This window comes from Triticum urartu, chromosome 5, assembly GCF_003073215.2.
Source record: "Triticum urartu cultivar G1812 chromosome 5, Tu2.1, whole genome shotgun sequence".
Classification (NCBI taxonomy): Eukaryota; Viridiplantae; Streptophyta; class Magnoliopsida; order Poales; family Poaceae; genus Triticum; species Triticum urartu.
Genome location: NC_053026.1, coordinates 566,004,141 through 566,023,828, shown reverse-complemented (window position 1 = coordinate 566,023,828; position 19,688 = coordinate 566,004,141).

The window sequence follows — 19,688 nt, the reverse complement described above, 5'->3', positions numbered from 1 at the left end:
CCACTAGCGAGTCCCGGGAGCCGAAGTTCTGCCTCAACCTAAAGAAGGCGGGGTTATAGTCTTTGCAGATCACCTCCTCCATGGTTTCTCACCACGCGGGTCAAAATTCTTTAGAGATGTTCTGAACTTCTACAAAGCTACACCCCAAGATATCGGCCGTAACTCTGTGTCCAATATATGCAACTTCCAAGTCTTCTTTGAGGTGTACCTTCAAGAGGAGCCCAACGTTGATCTATTCCGAGAATATTATTACTTGAACTGCCAGACCAAGATGACAGATGGGCCTAGCCTTGAAATCGGCGGGATTTCAATCCAGAGGGGGAGGGATGTCGTCTTCCTTGTAGCTACACTGCCCAGTCACCCCAAGGACTGGAATCAGACTTGGTTCTATGGCCAAGACACCTCTCCAGGGGTGAAAATCCTCTGTCGGGTTTCTGCACCTGCCGGCTCAGCCCTAGGCATCCGCTCCCCGACCAGATTACTGCTGCAGAACGAGCCAAGTATGCACCTACGTTTTCAAGAATAAGAACCTTATTAACCAATGGCTTAACTGGTGTTGACTTGGTCTGATGCTGGGTCGCCTAGAGAATCTTGCCTTTGAGCTGCCATACCGGCTTAATGTACCAATACTCATGTGACGTGAAAGACCCATAGAGATACAATCAAACACGTCTTGAAGACCAGCAAATCAACGAAATTACTAAGTCTTTGCTCAGAGAGACCCTCGAGAGCTGCAGCAAAACGGTACTGAACAATTTATGTGTTCTCAATCCAGTTCCAGATGTAAGCGTTTTATACCATCTATCATTTTTCTTACTTCTTGTATATCATCTCTCTTAGTTTTTCTGTATGTTTAAACAGGCCAACTCCCCCTTTTGGAAGAAGAAATTGCCCGCTGCCACTCTGACCAAGAAGCCTAAAACAACAACTCAAGGCCCGGGTCGTCCCAAGAAATCCACCGCTGAAGATCTGCTCAAGCTTGATGATGAGTCAGAGGTAGAACTTAACTCCCTTGGTCGTGTTTTTGTGCAACTTGTTGATGCCGACTCTTCTCAGGGCAATGCAGCAACAAGTCATGCTGATGCAACAGAGGTAATCCCTATCTCCTCCGACTCAGAACCCTTGACAGGACAGAAAACTCGGTGGGTCATCCAGATGGTGAAATTTTCTCATCCTCTTGCTTACATGGATCCCAACTTTCTTTTGAAGAAATAGCAACATGAAGCAAGACGCCCGACTCTAAGTGGCGGCTCTCAAGACCTTGTCTCCGGCTTACCGAATACACCGGCTCCTCGCAAACGTCATCATGACGTGCCTCATAACTTAGACTCTCTGTATCCATTAGCCGGCCAAATACGTCAACCTCTTACTCCTTCCAACTCAAATTATCAGAAGACGCCTCCATCATCTAGCGACTCTTCTAGGACTTAGATGCATGTCTTCAAAGTTGCCCAAGGGTAAGTGCTTCTATTTGTTTAATATACTTTGTACTTTCGGTGCAGAGGAATAACAAAGGCGAGTAAGAAACAGAAACTTGGCGGGTCTTCAAAAGATCCTCAAAACACTGAGCTGGAGAAATAGTCCACCGACATCTTCGAGGCCCATACTCAAGACCTAGAAGAACCCATGAATGACCCGCCACTAACAGTCGATGCCATCCTCCCTGAACAAATGGACGCAGAACTTAACCCGTCAGACAGGCATGACCCGTTGAGTCGTAAGCCGCCAACTCCTCAAAAGCCAGCTGAAGAGGTTCCTCTTGACAAGAATTCTGCAGATGTGACCATCAATGGGACAGATTACCCTGTGCCAGGGGCTTCCACAGTTTTGGCCAAACATGGCACCAAAGAAGAATCTCATTCTTTTGATAAGGGCAAGACCAAGCTGGATTTGGAGAGTTATGCTGCCTTGAGTGCAAGCGACATCCACGCGGGGTACCTAAGCCGCCTTCACACCAGCCATGAGTTAGAATCCGTCTTATTTAACCTCATGAAAGAGCGCTATGAGGTATGATACTAATCCTCTTCCATATATACTCATGTAGCCACCAAGTCTTAAATATAAGTAAAGATATTGATTATGCTTGAGACTTCATGAACACTTCCAATCCATAGCCTCTTAGGGCCGGCTTATGTTGGGGAACGTAGTAATTTCAAAAAAATTCCTACGCACACGCAAGATCATGGTGATGCACAGCAACGAGAGGGGAGAGTGTTGTCTACGTACCCTCGTAGACCGGAAGCGGAAGCGTTATAACAACGTGGTTGATGTAGTCGTACGTCTTCACGGCCCGACCGATCAAGCACCGAAACTACGGCACCTCCGAGTTTTTGCACACGTTCAGCTCGATGACAATCCCCGGACTCCGATCCAGCAAAGTGTCGGGGATGAGTTCCGTCAACACGACAGCGTGGTGACGATCTTGATGTTCTACCGTCGCAGGGCTTCGCCTAAGCACCGCTACAATATTATCGAGGATTATGGTGGAGGGGGGCACCGCACACGGCTAAGAGATCAATGATCAATTGTTGTGTCTCTGGGGTGCCCCCTGCTCCCGTATATAAAGGAGTGGAGGAGGGGGCCAGCCAAGGAGGGTGGCGCGCCCAAGGGGGGAGTCCAACTCCCACCAGGAGTAGGACTCCCCTTTTTCCTATTAGGAGTAGGAGAGGGAAAAAAGAGGAAGGAGGGAGGAAGGAAAGGGGGGCGGGCCCCCTCCCAATTCGGATTGGGCTTGGGGGGGCGCGCCCCCTCCCTTGATCCTTTCCCCTCCTTTCCACTAAGGCCCAATAAGGCCCATATACCTCCCGGGGGGTTCCGATAACCTCTCGGTGATCCGGTATTGTCCCAATCTTACCCGGAACCTTTCCGGTGTCCAAATATAGTCGTCCAATATATCGATCTTTACGTCTCGGCCATTTCGAGACTCCTCGTCAAGTCCGTGATCACATCCGGGACTCCGAACAACCTTCGGTACATCAAAATATATAAACTCATAATGAAACTGTCATCGTAACATTAAGCGTGCGAACCCTACGGGTTCGAGAACAATGTAGACATGACTGAGACACGTATCCGGTCAATAACCAATAGCGGAACCTGGATGCTCATATTGGCTCCTACATATTCTACGAAGATCTTTATCGGTCAGACCGCATAACAACATACGTTGTTCCCTTTGTCAACGGTATGTTACTTGCCCGAGATTCGATCATCGGTATCTCAATACCTAGTTCAATCTTGTTATCGGCAAGTCTCTTTACTCGTTCCGTAATACATCATCTTGCAACTAGCTTATTAGTTGCGTTGCTTGCAAGGCTTAAGTGATGTGTATTACTGAGAGGGCCCAGAGATACCTCTTCGACAATCGGAGTGACAAATCCTAATCTCGAAATACGCCAACCCAATAAGTACCTTTGGAGACACCTGTAGAGCACCTTTATAATCACCCAGTTACATTGTGACGTTTGGTGGCACACAAAGTGTTCCTCCGGTAAACGGGAGTTGCATAATCTAATAGTCATAGGAACATGTATAAGTCATGAAGAAAGCAATAGCAACAAACTAAACAATCAAGTGCTATGCTAACGGAATGGGTCAAGTCAATCACATCATTCTCCTAATGATGTGATCCCGTTAATCAAATGATAACTCATGTCTATGGTTAGGAAACATAACCATCTTTGATCAACGAGCTAGTCAAGTAGAGGCATACTAGTGACACTCTGTTTGTCTATGTATTCACACATGTATTATGTTTCCGGTTAATACAATTCTAGCATGAATAATAAACATTTATCATGATATAAGGAAATAAATAATAACTTTATTATTGCCTCTAGGGCATATTTCTTCAGTCTCCCACTTGCACTAGAGTCAATAATCTAGTTCACATCCGCCATGTGATTTAACACCAATAGTTCACATCACCATGTGATTAACACCCATAGTTCACATCGTCATGTGACCAACACCCTAAGGGTTTACTAGAGTCAATAATCTAGTTCACATCGCTATGTGATTAACACCCAAAGAGTACTAAGGTGTGATCATGTTTTGCTTGTGAGAGAAGTTTAGTCAACGGGTCTGCCACATTCAGATCCGTAAGTATTTTGCAAATTTCTATGTCAACAATGCTCTGCACGGAGCTATTCTAGCTAATTGCTCCCACTTTCAATATGTATCCAGATTGAGATTTAGAGTCATCTGGACCAGTGTCAAAATTTGCATCGACGTAACCCTTTACGACGAACCTTTTTGTCACCTCCATAATCGAGAAACATATCCTTATTTCACTAAGGATAATTTGACCGATGTCCAGTGATCTACTCCTAGATCACTATTATACTCCCTTGCCAAAAATAGTGTAGGGTATACAATAGATCTGCTACACAGCATGGCATATTTTATAGAACCTATGGCCAAGGCATAGGGAATGACTTTCATTCTCTCTCTATCTTCTACCGTGGTCGGGTTTTGAGTCTTACTCAACTTCACACCTTGTAACACATGCAAGAACTCTTTATTTGACTGTTCCATTTTGAACTACTTCAAAATCTTGTCAAGGTATGTACTCATTGAAAAACTTATCAAGCGTCTTGCTCTATCTCTATAGATCTTGATGCTCAATATGTAAGCAGCTTCACCGAGGTCTTTCTTTGAAAAACTCCTTTCAAACACTCCTTTATGCTTTGCAGAATAATTCTACATTATCTCCGATCAACAATATGTTATTCACATATACTTATCAGAAATGTTGTAGTGCTCCCACTCACTTTCTTGTAAATACAGGCTTCACTGCAAGTCTGTATAAAACTATACGCTTTGATCAACTTATCAAAGCGTATATTCCAACTCCGAGATGCTTGCACCAGTCCAAAGATGGATCGCTGGAGCTTGCATATTTTGTTAGCACCTTTAGGATTGTCAAAACTTTCTTGTTGCATCATATACAACTCTTCTTTAATAAATCTAATAAGGAATGCAGTTTTGTTTATCCACTTGCCAGATTTCATAAAATGTGGCAATTGCTAACATGATTCGGACAGACTTAAGCATAGATACGAGTGAGAAACTCTCATCGTAGTCAACACCTTGAACTTGTCGAAAACCTTTTTGCGACAATTCTAGCTTTTGTAGATAGTGACACTACTATCAGCGTCCGTCTTCCTCTTGAAGATCCATTTAATATCAATGGCTCGCCGATCAATGGGAAAGTCAATCAAAGTCCATACTTTGTTCTCATACATGGATCTCATCTCAGATTTCATGGCCTCAAGCCATTTCGCGGAATCTGGGCTCATCATCGCTTCCTCATAGTTCGTAGGCTCGTCATGGTCAAGTAACATGACCCCCAGAACAGGATTACCGTACCATTCTGGTGCGGATCTCACTCTGGTTTACCTACGAGGTTCGGTAGTAACTTGATCTGAAGTTACATGATCATCATCATTAGCTTCCTCACTAATTGGTGTAGTAATCATAGGAACAGATTTCTGTGATGAACTACTTTCCAATAAGGGAGCAGGTACAGTTACCCCATCAAGTTCTACTTTCCTCCCACTCACTTCTTTCGAGAGAAACTCCTTTTCTAGAAAGGATCCATTCAAAGCAACGAATATATTGCCTTCGGATCTGTGATAGAAGGTGTACCCAACATTTTCTTTTGGGTATCCTATGAAGACGCACTTCTCCGATTTGGGTTAGAGCTTATCAGGTTGAAACTTTTTCACATAAGCATTGCAACCTCAAACTTTAAGAAACGACAGCTTATGTTTCTTGCCAAACCATAGTTCAAACGGTGTCGTCTCAACGGATTTAGATGGTGCCCTATTTAACGTGAATGCAGCTGTCTCTAATGCATAACCCCAAAATGATAGTGGTAGATCGGTAAGAGACATCATAGATCGCACCATATCTAATAAGTACGGTTATGACGTTCGGACACACCATTATGCTGTGGTGCTCCAGGTGGCGTGAGTAGTGAAACTATTTCACATTGTTTTTAACTGAAGGCCAAACTCGTAACTCAAATATTTTACTTCTGCGATCATATTGTAGAAACTTTTATTTTTGTTACGATGATTCTCCACTTCACTCTGAAATTCTTTGAACTTTTCAAATGTTTCAGACTTGTGTTTCATCAAGTAGATATACTCATATCTGCTCAAATCATCTGTGAAGATCAGAAAATAATGATACATGCCACGAGCTTCAATATTCATCGGACCACATACATCAGTATGCATGATTTCCAACAAATCTGTTGCTTGCTGCATTGTTCCGGAGAACGGAGTCTTAGTCATCTTGCCCATGAGGCATGGTTCGCAAGCATCAACTGATTCATAATCAAGTGATTCCAAAAGTCCATCAGTATGGAGTTTCTTCATGCGCTTTACACCAATATGACCTAAACGGCAGTGCCACAAATAAGTTGCACTATCATTATTAACTTTGCATCTTTTGGTTTTAATATTATGAATATGTGTATCACTACGATCGAGATCCAACGAACCATTTTCATTGGGTGTGTAACCATATATGTAAACAGAATAACAATTTATTCTCTTACTTAAATGAATAACCGTATTGCAATAAACATGATCAAATCATATTCATGCTCAATGCAAACACCAAATAACACTTATTTAGGTTTAACACTAATCCCGAAAGTATAGGGAGTGTGCGATGATGATCATATCAATCTTGGAACCACTTCCAACACACATCGTCACTTCACCCTTAACTAGTCTCTGTTCATTCTGCAACTCCCGTTTCGAGTTACTACTCTTAGCAACTGAACCAGTATCAAATACCGAGGGGTTGCTACGAACACTAGTAAAATACACATCAATAATCTGTATATCAAATATACCTTTGTTCACTTTGCCATCCTTCTTATCCGCCAAATACTTGGGGTAGTTCCGCTTCCAGTAACCAGTCCCTTTGCAGTAGAAGCACTTAGTCTCAGGCTTAGGATCAGACTTGGGCTTCTTCACTTGAGCAGCAACTTGCTTGCCATTCTTCTTGAAGTTCCCCTTCTTCCCTTTGCCCTTTTCTTGAAACTAGTGGCCTTGTCTACCATCAACACTTGATATTTTTCTTGATTTCTACCTTCGTCGATTTCAGCATTACGAAGAGCTTGGGAATCGTTTCCGTTATCCCTTGCATATCATAGTTCATCACGAAGTTCTACTAACTTGGTGATGGTGACTAGAGAATTCTGTCAATCACTATTTTATCCTGGAAGATTAACTCCCACTTGATTCAAGCGATTGTAGTACCCAGACAATCTGAGCACATGCTCACTGCTTGAGCTATTCTCCTCCATCTTTTAGCTATAGAACTTGTTGGAGACTTCATATCTCTCAACTCAGGTATTTAATTGAAATATTAACTTCAACTCCTGGAACATCTCATATGGTCCATGACGTTCAAAACATCTTTGAACTCCCGATTCTAAGCTGTTAAGCATGGTGCACTAAACTATCAAGTATTCATCATATTGAGCTAGCCAAACGTTCATAACGTCTGCATCTGCTCCTGCAATAGGTCAGTCACCTAGCGGTGCATCAAGGACATAATTCTTCTGTGCAGCAATGAGGATAAACCTCAGATCATGGATCCAATCCGCATCATTGCTACTAACATTTTTCAACTTAGTTTTCTCTAGGAACATATAAAAATTAAACGGGGAGCAACATCACGAGCTATTGATCTACAACATAGATATGCTAATACTACCAGGACTAAGTTCATGATATATTAAAGTTCAATTAATCATATTACTTAAGAACTCCCACTTAGATAGACATCCATCTAATCATCTAAGTGATCACGCGATCCAAATCAACTAAACCATAACCGATCATCACGTGAAATGGAGTAGTTTTCAATGGTGAACATCATTATGTTGATCATATCTACTATATGATTCACGCTCGACCTTTCGGTCTCAGTGTTCCGAGGCCATATCTGCATATGCTAGGCTCGTCAAGTTTAACCTGAGTATTCTGCGTGTGCAAAATTGGCTTGCACCCGTTGTAGATGGACGTAGACCTTATCACACCCGATCATCACGTGGTGTTAGGGCACGACGAACTTTGGCAACGGTGCATACTCAGGGAGAACACTTATACCTTGAAATTTTAGTAAGGGATCATCTTATAAAGCTACCGTTGAACTAAGCAAAATAAGATGCATAAAAGATAAACATCATATGCAATCATAATATGTGACATGATATGGCCATGATCATCTTGCGCCTTTGATCTCCATCTCCAAAGTACTGTCATGATCTCCATCATCACCGGCATGACACCATGATCTCCATCATCTTGATCTATATCAATGTGTCGTCACATGGTCGTCTCGCCAACTATTGATCTTGCAACTATTGCTATCGCATAGCGATAAAGTAAAGCAATTATTTGGCGCTTGCATCTTATGCAATAAAGAGACAACCATAAAGCTTCTGCCAGTTGTCGATAACTTCAACAAATCATGATCATCTTATACAACAACTTATATCTCATCACGTCTTGACCATATCACATCACAACATGCCCTGCAAAAACAAGTTAGACGTCCTCTACTTTGTGTTGCAAGTTTTAATGGCTGCTACAGGGCTGTTAGCAAAGAACCGTTCTTACCTACGCATCAAAGAACCACAATGATAGTTTGTCAAGTTGGTGCTGTTTTAACCTTCGCAATGACCGGGCGTAGCCACACTCGGTTCAACTAAAGTTGGAGAAACTGACACCCGCCAGCCACCTGTGTGCAAAGCACGTCGGTAGAACCAGTCTCGCGTAAGCGTACGCGTAATGTCGGTCCGGGCCGCTTCATCCAACAATACCGCCGAACCAAAGTATGACATGCTGGTAAGCAGTATGACTTATATCGCCCACAACTCACTTGTGTTCTACTCGTGCATATAACATCAACACATAAAACCTGGCTCGGATGCCACTGTTGGGGAACGTAGTAATTTCAAAAAAATTCCTATGCACACGCAAGATCATGGTGATGCACAGCAACGAGAGGGGAGAGTTTTGTCTAGGTACCCTCGTAGACCGGAAGCGGAAGCGTTATAACAACGCGGTTGATGTAGTCGTACGTCTTCACGGCCCGACCGATCAAGCACCGAAACTACGGCACCTCCGAGTTTTTGCACACGTTCAGCTCGATGACGATCCCTGGACTCCAATCCAGCAAAGTGTCGGGTATGAGTTCCGTCAACACGACAGCGTGGTGACGATCTTGATGTTCTACCGTCGCAGGGCTTCGCCTAAGCACCGCTACAATATTATCGAGGATTATGGTGGAGGGGGGCACCGCACACGGCTAAGAGATCAATGATCAATTGTTGTGTCTCTGGGGTGCCCCCTGCTCCCGTATATAAAGGAGTGGAGGAGGGGGCCGGCCAAGGAGGGTGGCGCGCCCAAGGGGGGAGTCCAACTCCCACCAGGAGTAGGACTCCCCTTTTTCCTATTAGGACTAGGAGAGGGAAGAAAGAGGAAGGAGGGAGGAAGGAAAGGGGGGCGACCCCCCTCCCAATTCGGATTGGGCTTGGGGGGCGCGCCCCCTCCCTTGCTCCTTTCCCCTCCTTTCCACTAAGGCCCAATAAGGCCCATATACCTCCCGGAGGGTTTCGATAACCTCTCGGTGATCCGGTATTGTCCCAATCTTACCCGGAACCTTTCCGGTGTCCAAATATAGTCGTCCAATATATCGATCTTTATGTCTCGACTATTTCGAGACTCCTCGTCAAGTCCGTGATCACATCCGGGACTCCGAACAACCTTCGGTACATCAAAATATATAAAATCATAATGAAACTATCATCGTAACGTTAAGCGTGCGGACCCTCCGGGTTCGAGAACAATGTAGACATGACCGAGACACGTCTCCGGTCAATAACCAATAGCGGAACCTGGATGCTCATATTGGCTCCTACATATTCTACGAAGATCTTTATCGGTCAGACCGCATAACAACATACGTTGTTCCCTTTGTCATCGGTATGTTACTTGCCCGAGATTTGATCGTTGGTATCTCAATACCTAGTTCAATCTCGTTACTAGCAAGTCTCTTTACTCGTTCCGTAATACATCATCTTGCAACTAACTTATTAGTTGCATTTCTTGCAAGGCTTAAGTGATGTGTATTACTGAGAGGGCCCAGAGATACCTCTCCGACAATCGGAGTGACAAATCCTAATCTCGAAATACGCCAACCCAACAAGTACCTTTCGGAGACACCTGTAGAGCACCTTTATAATCACCCAGTTACGTTGTGACGTTTGGTGCACACAAAGTGTTCCTCCGGTAAACGGGAGTTGCATAATCTCATAGTCATAGGAACATGTATAAGTCATGAAGAAAGCAATAGCAACAACTAAACGATCAAGGGTGCTAAGCTAACGGAATGGTCAGTCAATCACATCATTCTCCTAATGATGTGATCCCGTTAATCAAATGAAAACTCTTTGTCTATGGTAGGAAACATAACCATCTTTGATCAACGAGCTAGTCAAGTAGAGGCATACTAGTGACACTCTGTTTGTCTATGTTGTTTCCGGTTAATACAATTCTAGCATGAATAATAAACATTTATCATGATATAAGGAAATAAATAATAACTTTATTATTGCCTCTAGGGCATATTTCCTTCAGCTTAAGCTGACAAGTTGAGTCGAGACTTACTATCACTTAAGAAACCAAAACATGCAGCCCCCAAGGGCCGCCTTAACCTGACAGGACATGCCAGGTCTCAATAAAAAATAAATTGACCCACATTAGCCCCCAAGTGCCAAGTAGAGTACTTGTAGTGTGCTTGGGACTTTAATATAATAGCAGCATCAAAAGTTAATTCTTGATTATGAACCATCGCTTCATCATTATATTTCAGGCAACATTGAATAGCGGCATCAAAAGTGGGCGATTTAAGGAAGAATATAAAATTGCAACAATCAGAGACTTCCAAGGCCAAGCTTGAGCTCAAAACTTTGTTTGAAGAAATGGAGAAGCTGAAAGAAAGCTTTGATGCTGAAAGAGCCGGTTGGGAGACTGACAAGGCTGCATTGGTGAAAAGGGCCGAAGATGCTCAAGCTGCGCTTAAGCCGGTGACTGAAGAGTTATCCGGCTTAAAGCAACATATTAATCAAATGACAATCTCCATCTTCAGTAAGTATAATATGTCAATCCAATTCTTTAACTCACCGGACATCTCTTATGAATGTAAAAAGTCTAACCTGCCGGTGACTCTAGGCTTTAACAGGCGCCAGGAGTACCAGCCTTGGCCAAGATATGCTATTCAAGATGAAGGCCATCTATTCTTTAACTGAACAGCTATACAGTGGCACCCTCCGCAGTCTTGTGGCCTTGGGGGGCAACAGAAAACCGCCAAGTCAGATCAAGTCTGTGATGGATCACTTATCCACCTTCCCAAAGCACATTTAAGAGCAGAAGCTATCAGCTGCCCGAGCCGGAGCCATCATTGCTCTTGGTCGGGCCAAAGCCTGGCAATCGGAGCTTGACCCGGAGGAGATAGCCACCGGTTTCCTAGAATTCAAACATGATCAATCACCCTTTCAGGAGGAGGACTTCAATCTATGCGTTCGATAGATGCAGCCTCTGGCCTGCAAACCTGTCACTACTAGGAAAAGGGCTATAGATAGGATTGACACTAATGGCGCACCAGGGAAGTAGTGCGCCACTACTATATACTAATGGCGCACTAGTTGGTGATGCGCCATTAGTGTGGAAGACACTAATAGCGCACCAGAAAATAGGTGCGCCACTAGTGATAATTTTTTTTCATTTTTACATACATACTAATGGCGCATCCTACCGAAGTGCGCCATTACTAGTTCTAACTAGTAATGGCGCACCAGACAGGGAGTGCGCCAGTACTAAATTTTTTTTATTCTTTTTTTTGCAAAGCTACTAATGGCGCACCGCCTCACAATGCGCCATTACTAGTTTAAACTACTAATGGTGCACCCTGTAAAAGTGCGCCATTAGTATATATATATATTTATGGCGCACTGTCCCGCTGGTGCGCCATTGCCTATGAAAAAAAACATTCTAATGGCGCACCGCTGGGGGCGCCATTAGTAATCTTCCCCCATCATACACTTCGTCCTCCTCGTCCCTCCCTCTCGCCAGACTACTTCGTCCCTCTCCCATCCCTGCCGGAGATTTGGAGCCTTGAAGCCGCCGGAGCCTCGAGCCCCATGTCCACCAGGAGAGGAGGCCCCACGTCCAGCAGGAGAGGAGGCCCGTCCGCGACCTCCCCGCCGTCCAGCAGGAGAACATGGTACGAATCCCTCTTCCCCTTGTCTCTTGCTGATTTTCTTCTTCATCTTCTCTAATCTCTGACGCGTTCTCATCTATAGCTGTGTTGTGTTGTTGTGTTGTGTGAAGGAAGGACTTGGTTCAACAGGATACAGAGAAGCTGCTGCTGTGGGTTCGACTTGTTTGGATTTCGTTCCCCTGTCACCAAGGTGACCACTTGTCTCGCCTCTCTCCCCCTCTGTACAAGTTCATGGATGTGGACTACTATGGTCGATGCTTGTCTCAGCTGTATGCATTTGATTTCAGACTATATAGCTTGTATATGCAAAGTGCAAAATTTTCCGAGCAATGTTGTACTTTTACCTGCTAGTTTCTTTGGCATGGTTTTTATTCAAGTGAAACCAAACCCTGACAGTAACACATTTGCTTCTTATTGTACATGACTATGTTTATTGTGTTGAAACATATGTCTGATCTAATTAGAATGTATATGTGAGTTAAATAGGTCTGATTTTTGTTTAACGGGGTGGTAGAGGCAGCATCCATGTATTTGGGTAGCTAGTGGTTGTTTTTTGCTGTGTTGCAAGAAAGGAGATAATGTTGGTTGAATGTGCTTGAGGAAGAAAAGTAAAAAAGTGATTGGAATCGCATGCCTAGAATGCTGTTCACTTATTGTCTTCATATTTAAAATCATCTATTTTAAGTAAAGTAGGCTCTGAGAAAAACCTTCCAGAAAAAGCTAAACAGCACAAATATACTGCTCTTGGATCGATGATTTGATTATGTAGCATAACTAGCACAGAGTAAGTGAGAGACGAACATGAGGCTGCACATTTTTGTACCAACAGTTGCAGAAACTTGGGGCTGCACAAATTTGGTGCTGCCCAAACTTGCTCCTAGGCCAAGAGAGAGATTGAAATTGAGTACTCCTAGGCCAAGAGAGAGATTATGTTAAAAATTCAGTTAAGCAGGCATGGTACTCTTATTTTGAAGTAAAAATTCAGTTTAAAAGTCAGTTAAAAGTCCAGTTTTAGAGCTTGGCTCCTGACCTGACTAAAGTGTACTGCAAGCTTATTGCTAGCAAGTTTAAAATTAAGTAAACACATGATTCAGTGCACACTTGAATACACATGATCTGCTTGTGCTTGTGACTGACTTGGACACATGATTCTGACACACATGTATTCAGACACACATAGCATGTCTGAAACCCCTAGGAAATCATTTGCATATTTTTAACCGAGTATTTGTCATTCTGAAGAAAAATGCACTGTATCATGTATTTGTCCATGGTTTATAGATGAAATTTGCCATGGTGCATATAGTAAAAACAATGCCATGGTCTGTAAAATACATTTGTCATGCTCCATGAAAGTAAATTGCCATGGTCCAAATGTAGCAGGAGTTTCAAGTAGTGTTTTGTTTCTGTGTTTGAATAGGCAGCAAACTTTCTATTCTTTCTATGTTTGTACATACTTGCTAAACTATTGATGATTTTTTGTTGGGTGACCTATTAGATCTGGAATGGAAGCTCACATAAGTTGAGCTGATTTTTGTCCATATGAAAGCATAGGACCATATGGTCTGTGGCTGGGTTTTGTCTCCGACCATTGTGTCGTGATGAATTTGCAGGTACCCCGAGAGGCCCTTGAGTTTGCCGGAATGTCGATTAACTTCCGTTCCGGCAAATTCGGGTACTCCATATGTCCTATTTTCAGCAAAGGTCATGCTGAAATTTTCCGTGAATTTTAGCATGACTTTGCTAAAAATAGGACATATGGGGTACTTGCGACTAATGCATTGGCCGGGGTATCTTAGTACTTAGTTAAGTAGGATCAACTGCCCCGCCATTCTTGCTGCATTAAACCATAGGTGGCAATAGAGCCAAGTGATTAGGCCCAACTTAGAATTCTCGTTAGCATCGATAAAACCTAGATGATAAACCCAACATAGGTGGCAATAGAGCCAAGTGATTAGTGCCAAGTGATTAGGCCCAACCAAGGGTGCCTCGGCATCGATAAACCCTAAATGATGAAAACTTAACATGGCTTATATAGGGTGCCTCGGTGTCGATGAGAACCTAAATGATGTACGCTTAGGCTTTTATGGTGCCTCGGCGTCGACAAAACCTAAATGATGAAAGCTTAGGCATTTAGGGTGCCTCGACGTCGACAAACCCTAAATGATAAAACCTTGGCTTTTAGGGTGCCTCGGTGTCGATAAGAACCTAAATGATGAAAGCTTAGGCTTTTAGGGTGCCTCAGCGTCGACAAACCCTAAATGATAAAAGCTTAGCTTTTAGGATGCCTCGGTGTCGACAAACCCTAAATGATGTAGTTTTGAATTATGAACGTAGGATATGTCGTCATCATCATCGGACGAGGAAAGTCTCCCGGCGGAGTGCGACTAGTGCCACGGCGATCGAGGTCTATGCGACATGCCTCACCTGGACGATGATCGGCGCTTTAGCATTAAGCTCGAGGAGACCTTCGAAGTTGAAACGGATTCAACTATTTCAACGTGTAATTTTCATCTTTTACAATTCGAGTATAGCTTATCCCATGCCATGCAAGACGCTATGTGTTGGAGAGGATGGATTTTGAAGACCATGAAATTTCTGAAACAAAGAAAATTCACCTAAGGACTCATCACGATGTGGACTTTGAAGTAAATCTATATAATTCTGAGAGCGTAACCCATTTTGGTTGCAAAAATTGGGAAGCATTTTGCAAGATGTATGGTTTTGATGAGGGTATGCTTATCACCATGGATCTTGGTAATCCTGACATCAACCAAGACAATATGGACATTTGGGTCCTTGTTGATACGCCTCCAGTTCTACCGCTATGTGAGTTTCTCAAACATAGTTATTAGCTAATTTATATTGTTTATTTCAAAATAGTTGACAGCTATTTCCATTGACAGCTTATTTTTATTGTTGAAAGAATGTGCGGGAGATCGTAGACAAAACCCACTACACCGATGGCTCCGAATTAACAACTTACAAGGAGAAAAATCATCTGGTCGGATTTTGTACTGACATTGAGAATTACATTATCCACAATCAAACTCCTCAACATTATGGTAAATACGTGCCACTAGTGCATGTGTTCAACTACGGTAACTACCATGGAGATACCTTGGTAAGATTTTTACTATTACGACATCCGTGCATCTTTTGCATACTTCTAAAACTAGTACATCATTGCTAACTATGAAGTTATTACTATATTTTTCAACAGATAATCCCAGAGAATTGTGTGCCTCATATGATGTATCAGAAAGGTAGTCTTAATGTTTTGAACATACAGCCAGGTCGTCCTACGAATCTCAACTGTCCATACGAGATTTCTAAAAGAAGTGGAGACATGAAAATCAAAGGATGGAAAAATGTATGGACAGTCGTAAGGAGCTTCTTGGAAGCAAAAGGAAGCGAAGCGCAAGAATTGGAGACAGGATGTTCTCCATTCTCCATAATGGAGAGTCAGGGTCTATATTGTTTATGCTATTTTAGCTTAAATAGGGTATTTAGGTCCTGCCTAATACTGATGATCATGTGCTAAGAACAATTAAGTAGGGTTGGTTCGATGACTATCAAGATGATGATCGTATGACTTGTTATGAATAACTAGTAGAAGTTGTATGATGATGATTAGTAGGCCTTGTTAGGATTAGTATTACTTCCGACAAACTCGATACTCGCGGTCTCGAGACTTGCAATGTTTTATCTTTGTTCGGTCTTTTGAATTCGGAGACTAATATTATGAATTGTATTCGGAGACTAATCTTCAATTGTATTCGATGAATCTGTTGTTGTTGTGTGCTACTGTCTATATTCTGTCAAATAATATATTTTGTAACCTGTGCAAAAATCAGAAAAGTAAAAAAATCAAATATTCATACTAATGGCGCATCACCACAAGGTGCGCCATTGGTATGCCAAAGGATACTAATGGCGCGTCAAGATAGAGTGCGCCATTAGTATGACAAAGCAGATGGTTACATATGGCCCCCCGGGAGGCATACTAATGGCACATGGTGTTACAAACTAATGGCGCACTTCCTGGTGCGCCATTAGCATACCAGATACTAATGGCGCACTAGTGGTGCGCCATTAGTAAAAAATTCTAGTGGCGTGATACAAATGGCTCACCGGTAGTGCGCCATTAGTAGGCAAAACCGGTGCGCCATTAGTAGGCCTTTTCCTAGTAGTGTGTGGACGAGTTGAACTTGAACAATTATACGGCGACTTACGATAGCAACAATCAGAAGATTAAGCCGCCGGCCCATGACGTTGTCAATCTCATTCATCCACGTCGTAAGCATATCTTTGCTCCTAACATTGATCATTCTGCTATACTCAATGATGAAGCCACTTTCGGGGCCTTAACCGACATCGACTGGACATCGCCTGACCTCTAGATGACCGAGGGAGAAGAGTCGGTGCAGGATGACCCGGAGTTGTCAACTCGCCATGAAGAAAACCAATGACGAACTAGGCGGCTCTCAGGCCAGGGTATAATATTCCCTCTCCAGAAAACACTTGGCTTCAAACTTATGGGCTTAGGACAGCCTTACTCTTATGAAACATAGTTAGGAAACCTTAACCATCTCTGATCAACGAGCTAGTCTAGTAGAGGCTCACTAGTGACATAGTATTTTTTTTATGTATTCACACATGTATTTAGGATTCCGATCAATACAATTCTAGCATGAATAATAAACCTTTATCATGAATAAGGAAATATAAAATAACAACTTTATTATTGCCTCTAGGGGATATTTCCTTCATATATGTAATTGATATTAAGAAAGCAATAGCAATAAATTGAATGATCAATATGCTAAGCTAACGGATGGGTCTTGTTCATCACATCATTCTCTTAATGATGTGATCCCGTTATCAAATGACAACACTTGTCTATGGTTAGGAAACCTTAACCATCTTTGATCAACGAGCTAGTCTAGTAGAGGCTTACTAGGGACACGGTATTTGTTTATGTATTCACACATGTATTTAAGTTTCCGATCAATACAATTCTAGCATGAGTAATAAACCTTTATCATGAATAAGGAAATATAAAATAACAACTTTATTATTGCCTCTAGGGCATATTTCCTTTAGTGCTACCAACAAAAACAGATAGTCAATGTTACGGATGGGTAGCATACATAATAATTATGCACTACTCTGCTTAAATAATTGATTTAATTTTTCATATTGGATTCATATACCTAACTTAGTCCTTCAAAAGCTCCAAGTAAGTATAAAATATGCCCTGACTAAATCCAGAAATATTTATTTGATTGTACTTGTTGTAACTGATGATCTCCTAACTAAATCCAAAGTCCACGAATCCTTCAAATGCCCTGATAGATCAATTATCTCCAAACTCCATTCTAAACTATATCCTAACTAAATCCAAAATTATCTCCTAACTAAATCCAAAATAACTACAAACTCCATACAAAATAATTATCTCCTAACTAAATTCAAAATATCTCGAAACTCAATTCAAAAGTATCTCCTATCTAAATCCAAAATAACTTTTTTTGAATCCAAATATTCTGACAACTTTCTCATGCCACATAACCCTAACTAAGTACTTCAATATGTCCTAGCTAAATCCGAATTACACTTCCTTTCAATAGAAATCTAGTCACAACTTTCTCAAACCGTAAACCCTAAACCTCATATGACATATCCTAAACCCTAAATAAATCCGACCCTATTGGTACTATGCAAAAGAGACCAGACAAGATTTGAGATGGCTAGGCACTTACATTGAAGATCTGGTGTGAAAAAGTTGATACACGTCGATGAGGATGATCTGGCCTCGCGTCATGGAAGGTGGCGTCGGGTCGGGGAAGGAGGGGATTAGCGGCTCCTTAGAAGATCTGGCGCCGCGCCCCGAGGGGGGTGACTTGCGATGGAGGGGGGGAGGGGGAGTAGGATGAGGAGGAAGGGTGGGGGAGGAGGAGGAGGAGGAAGGAGTGACACGACGAGTGCACGCGGCGACGATCGAAGGCGCCGGAGGCTAGGGCTCGAGAGGAGGAGAGAGGACGAACCGCTCAAACCAAAATTCAAATGAGTATGCACAATGATTGGTGTTATAATTAAGTGCAATGTTAATGCAATTAAATTAATCGAAAAAATTAGGTCAGAAAATATCCCCGGACTTAATTGGGCCAATTAAAGATATAAAGAAATTTAGGTCGAAAATATCCTTGGACCTAAAAAGGTCCAGTTAGTCTTATCTGTTAGATTGCCAATATAATATACGTGCTCTGGTGTATTATAATGTACTGTAAAATTTTCCATTCAGAAAGGCGAGATGATGACAGCCTTTCAGGATGAAATAAGGTTCTCCAAACTCACCTACGCGACCTTGCTCTCCGTGTTCGGATCTCGATGATACGATCGCTAACTCCAAACTCACGTACGAGTCTACAGGCAGAGACGCACGTCCTTCTCGCCACTGTAGGTCAATCAAGCTCCTTGCATGTGTGCTTGGTTGAGGCTAACTATACAGGTACGTGTGTTTTTAAGAAAAGGAGGATAACCCCCCACATCTGCATCTGGAAGATGCATGCTGGCATTTTATAATTATTTATAAAGATCTTACAAAGTAAGATATCAATATGTCTTTTTTTTTGCGGGGAAGATATCAATATGTCTAAAGCCGCTATTTTGACAACATCTATCGCTACTCCTATCCATTGATAAAAGGGTGCAGAAAGTGTGAGCCGAATACCAGACCTCTCACCTAGTCTAACATTTAAAGCCGGAGGCCCCGACCTAGCCACATATCGGGTTTAGGGCACAAACCGCTCCGACGCACCCTCATAGGTCGTTGTCGCCGTCTTCCATCAATTCATCTTTAGAGCAGGTACCAATGCATCGACCTTGCCAGGCCTGCCGTCGACGCCCCCACGGTACCAGACAGTGCCTCCTCCCTACGCGCATTCATCATCACGCATCCTTCGCCGAGACTCCGAAGTGGTTCGAACTCCGAAGTCACCACTTCTTGTTCTGATGCCTCCTCCTACTTGTTGGAAATATTAGCACTAGTAATCTCGGTTACCACACTCCCCAGCGTGTTGAGTATCTCGGTTACACACTAGTAATTCTAAGTTAAAATTAAACAACTTTTTTGGGTGTCTTCCTTGAATTTATTCTGCTGAGACCTATGAATGTAATCCAGCCATGTCTCGTGAGCATTGTCCCGTCATATCCCTGGGAACTCTTCGTTGCATTCTCTTGTCATGCATATACATGCTTTTGGGTATCGAGTATTTCATGAGTGTAGAATGAAACCATGACATTTATAACTTAAGTGCTCTATGCACGTTCGAATATGCTAGTGTAGGAATTTGTGCTCCATATATATATAT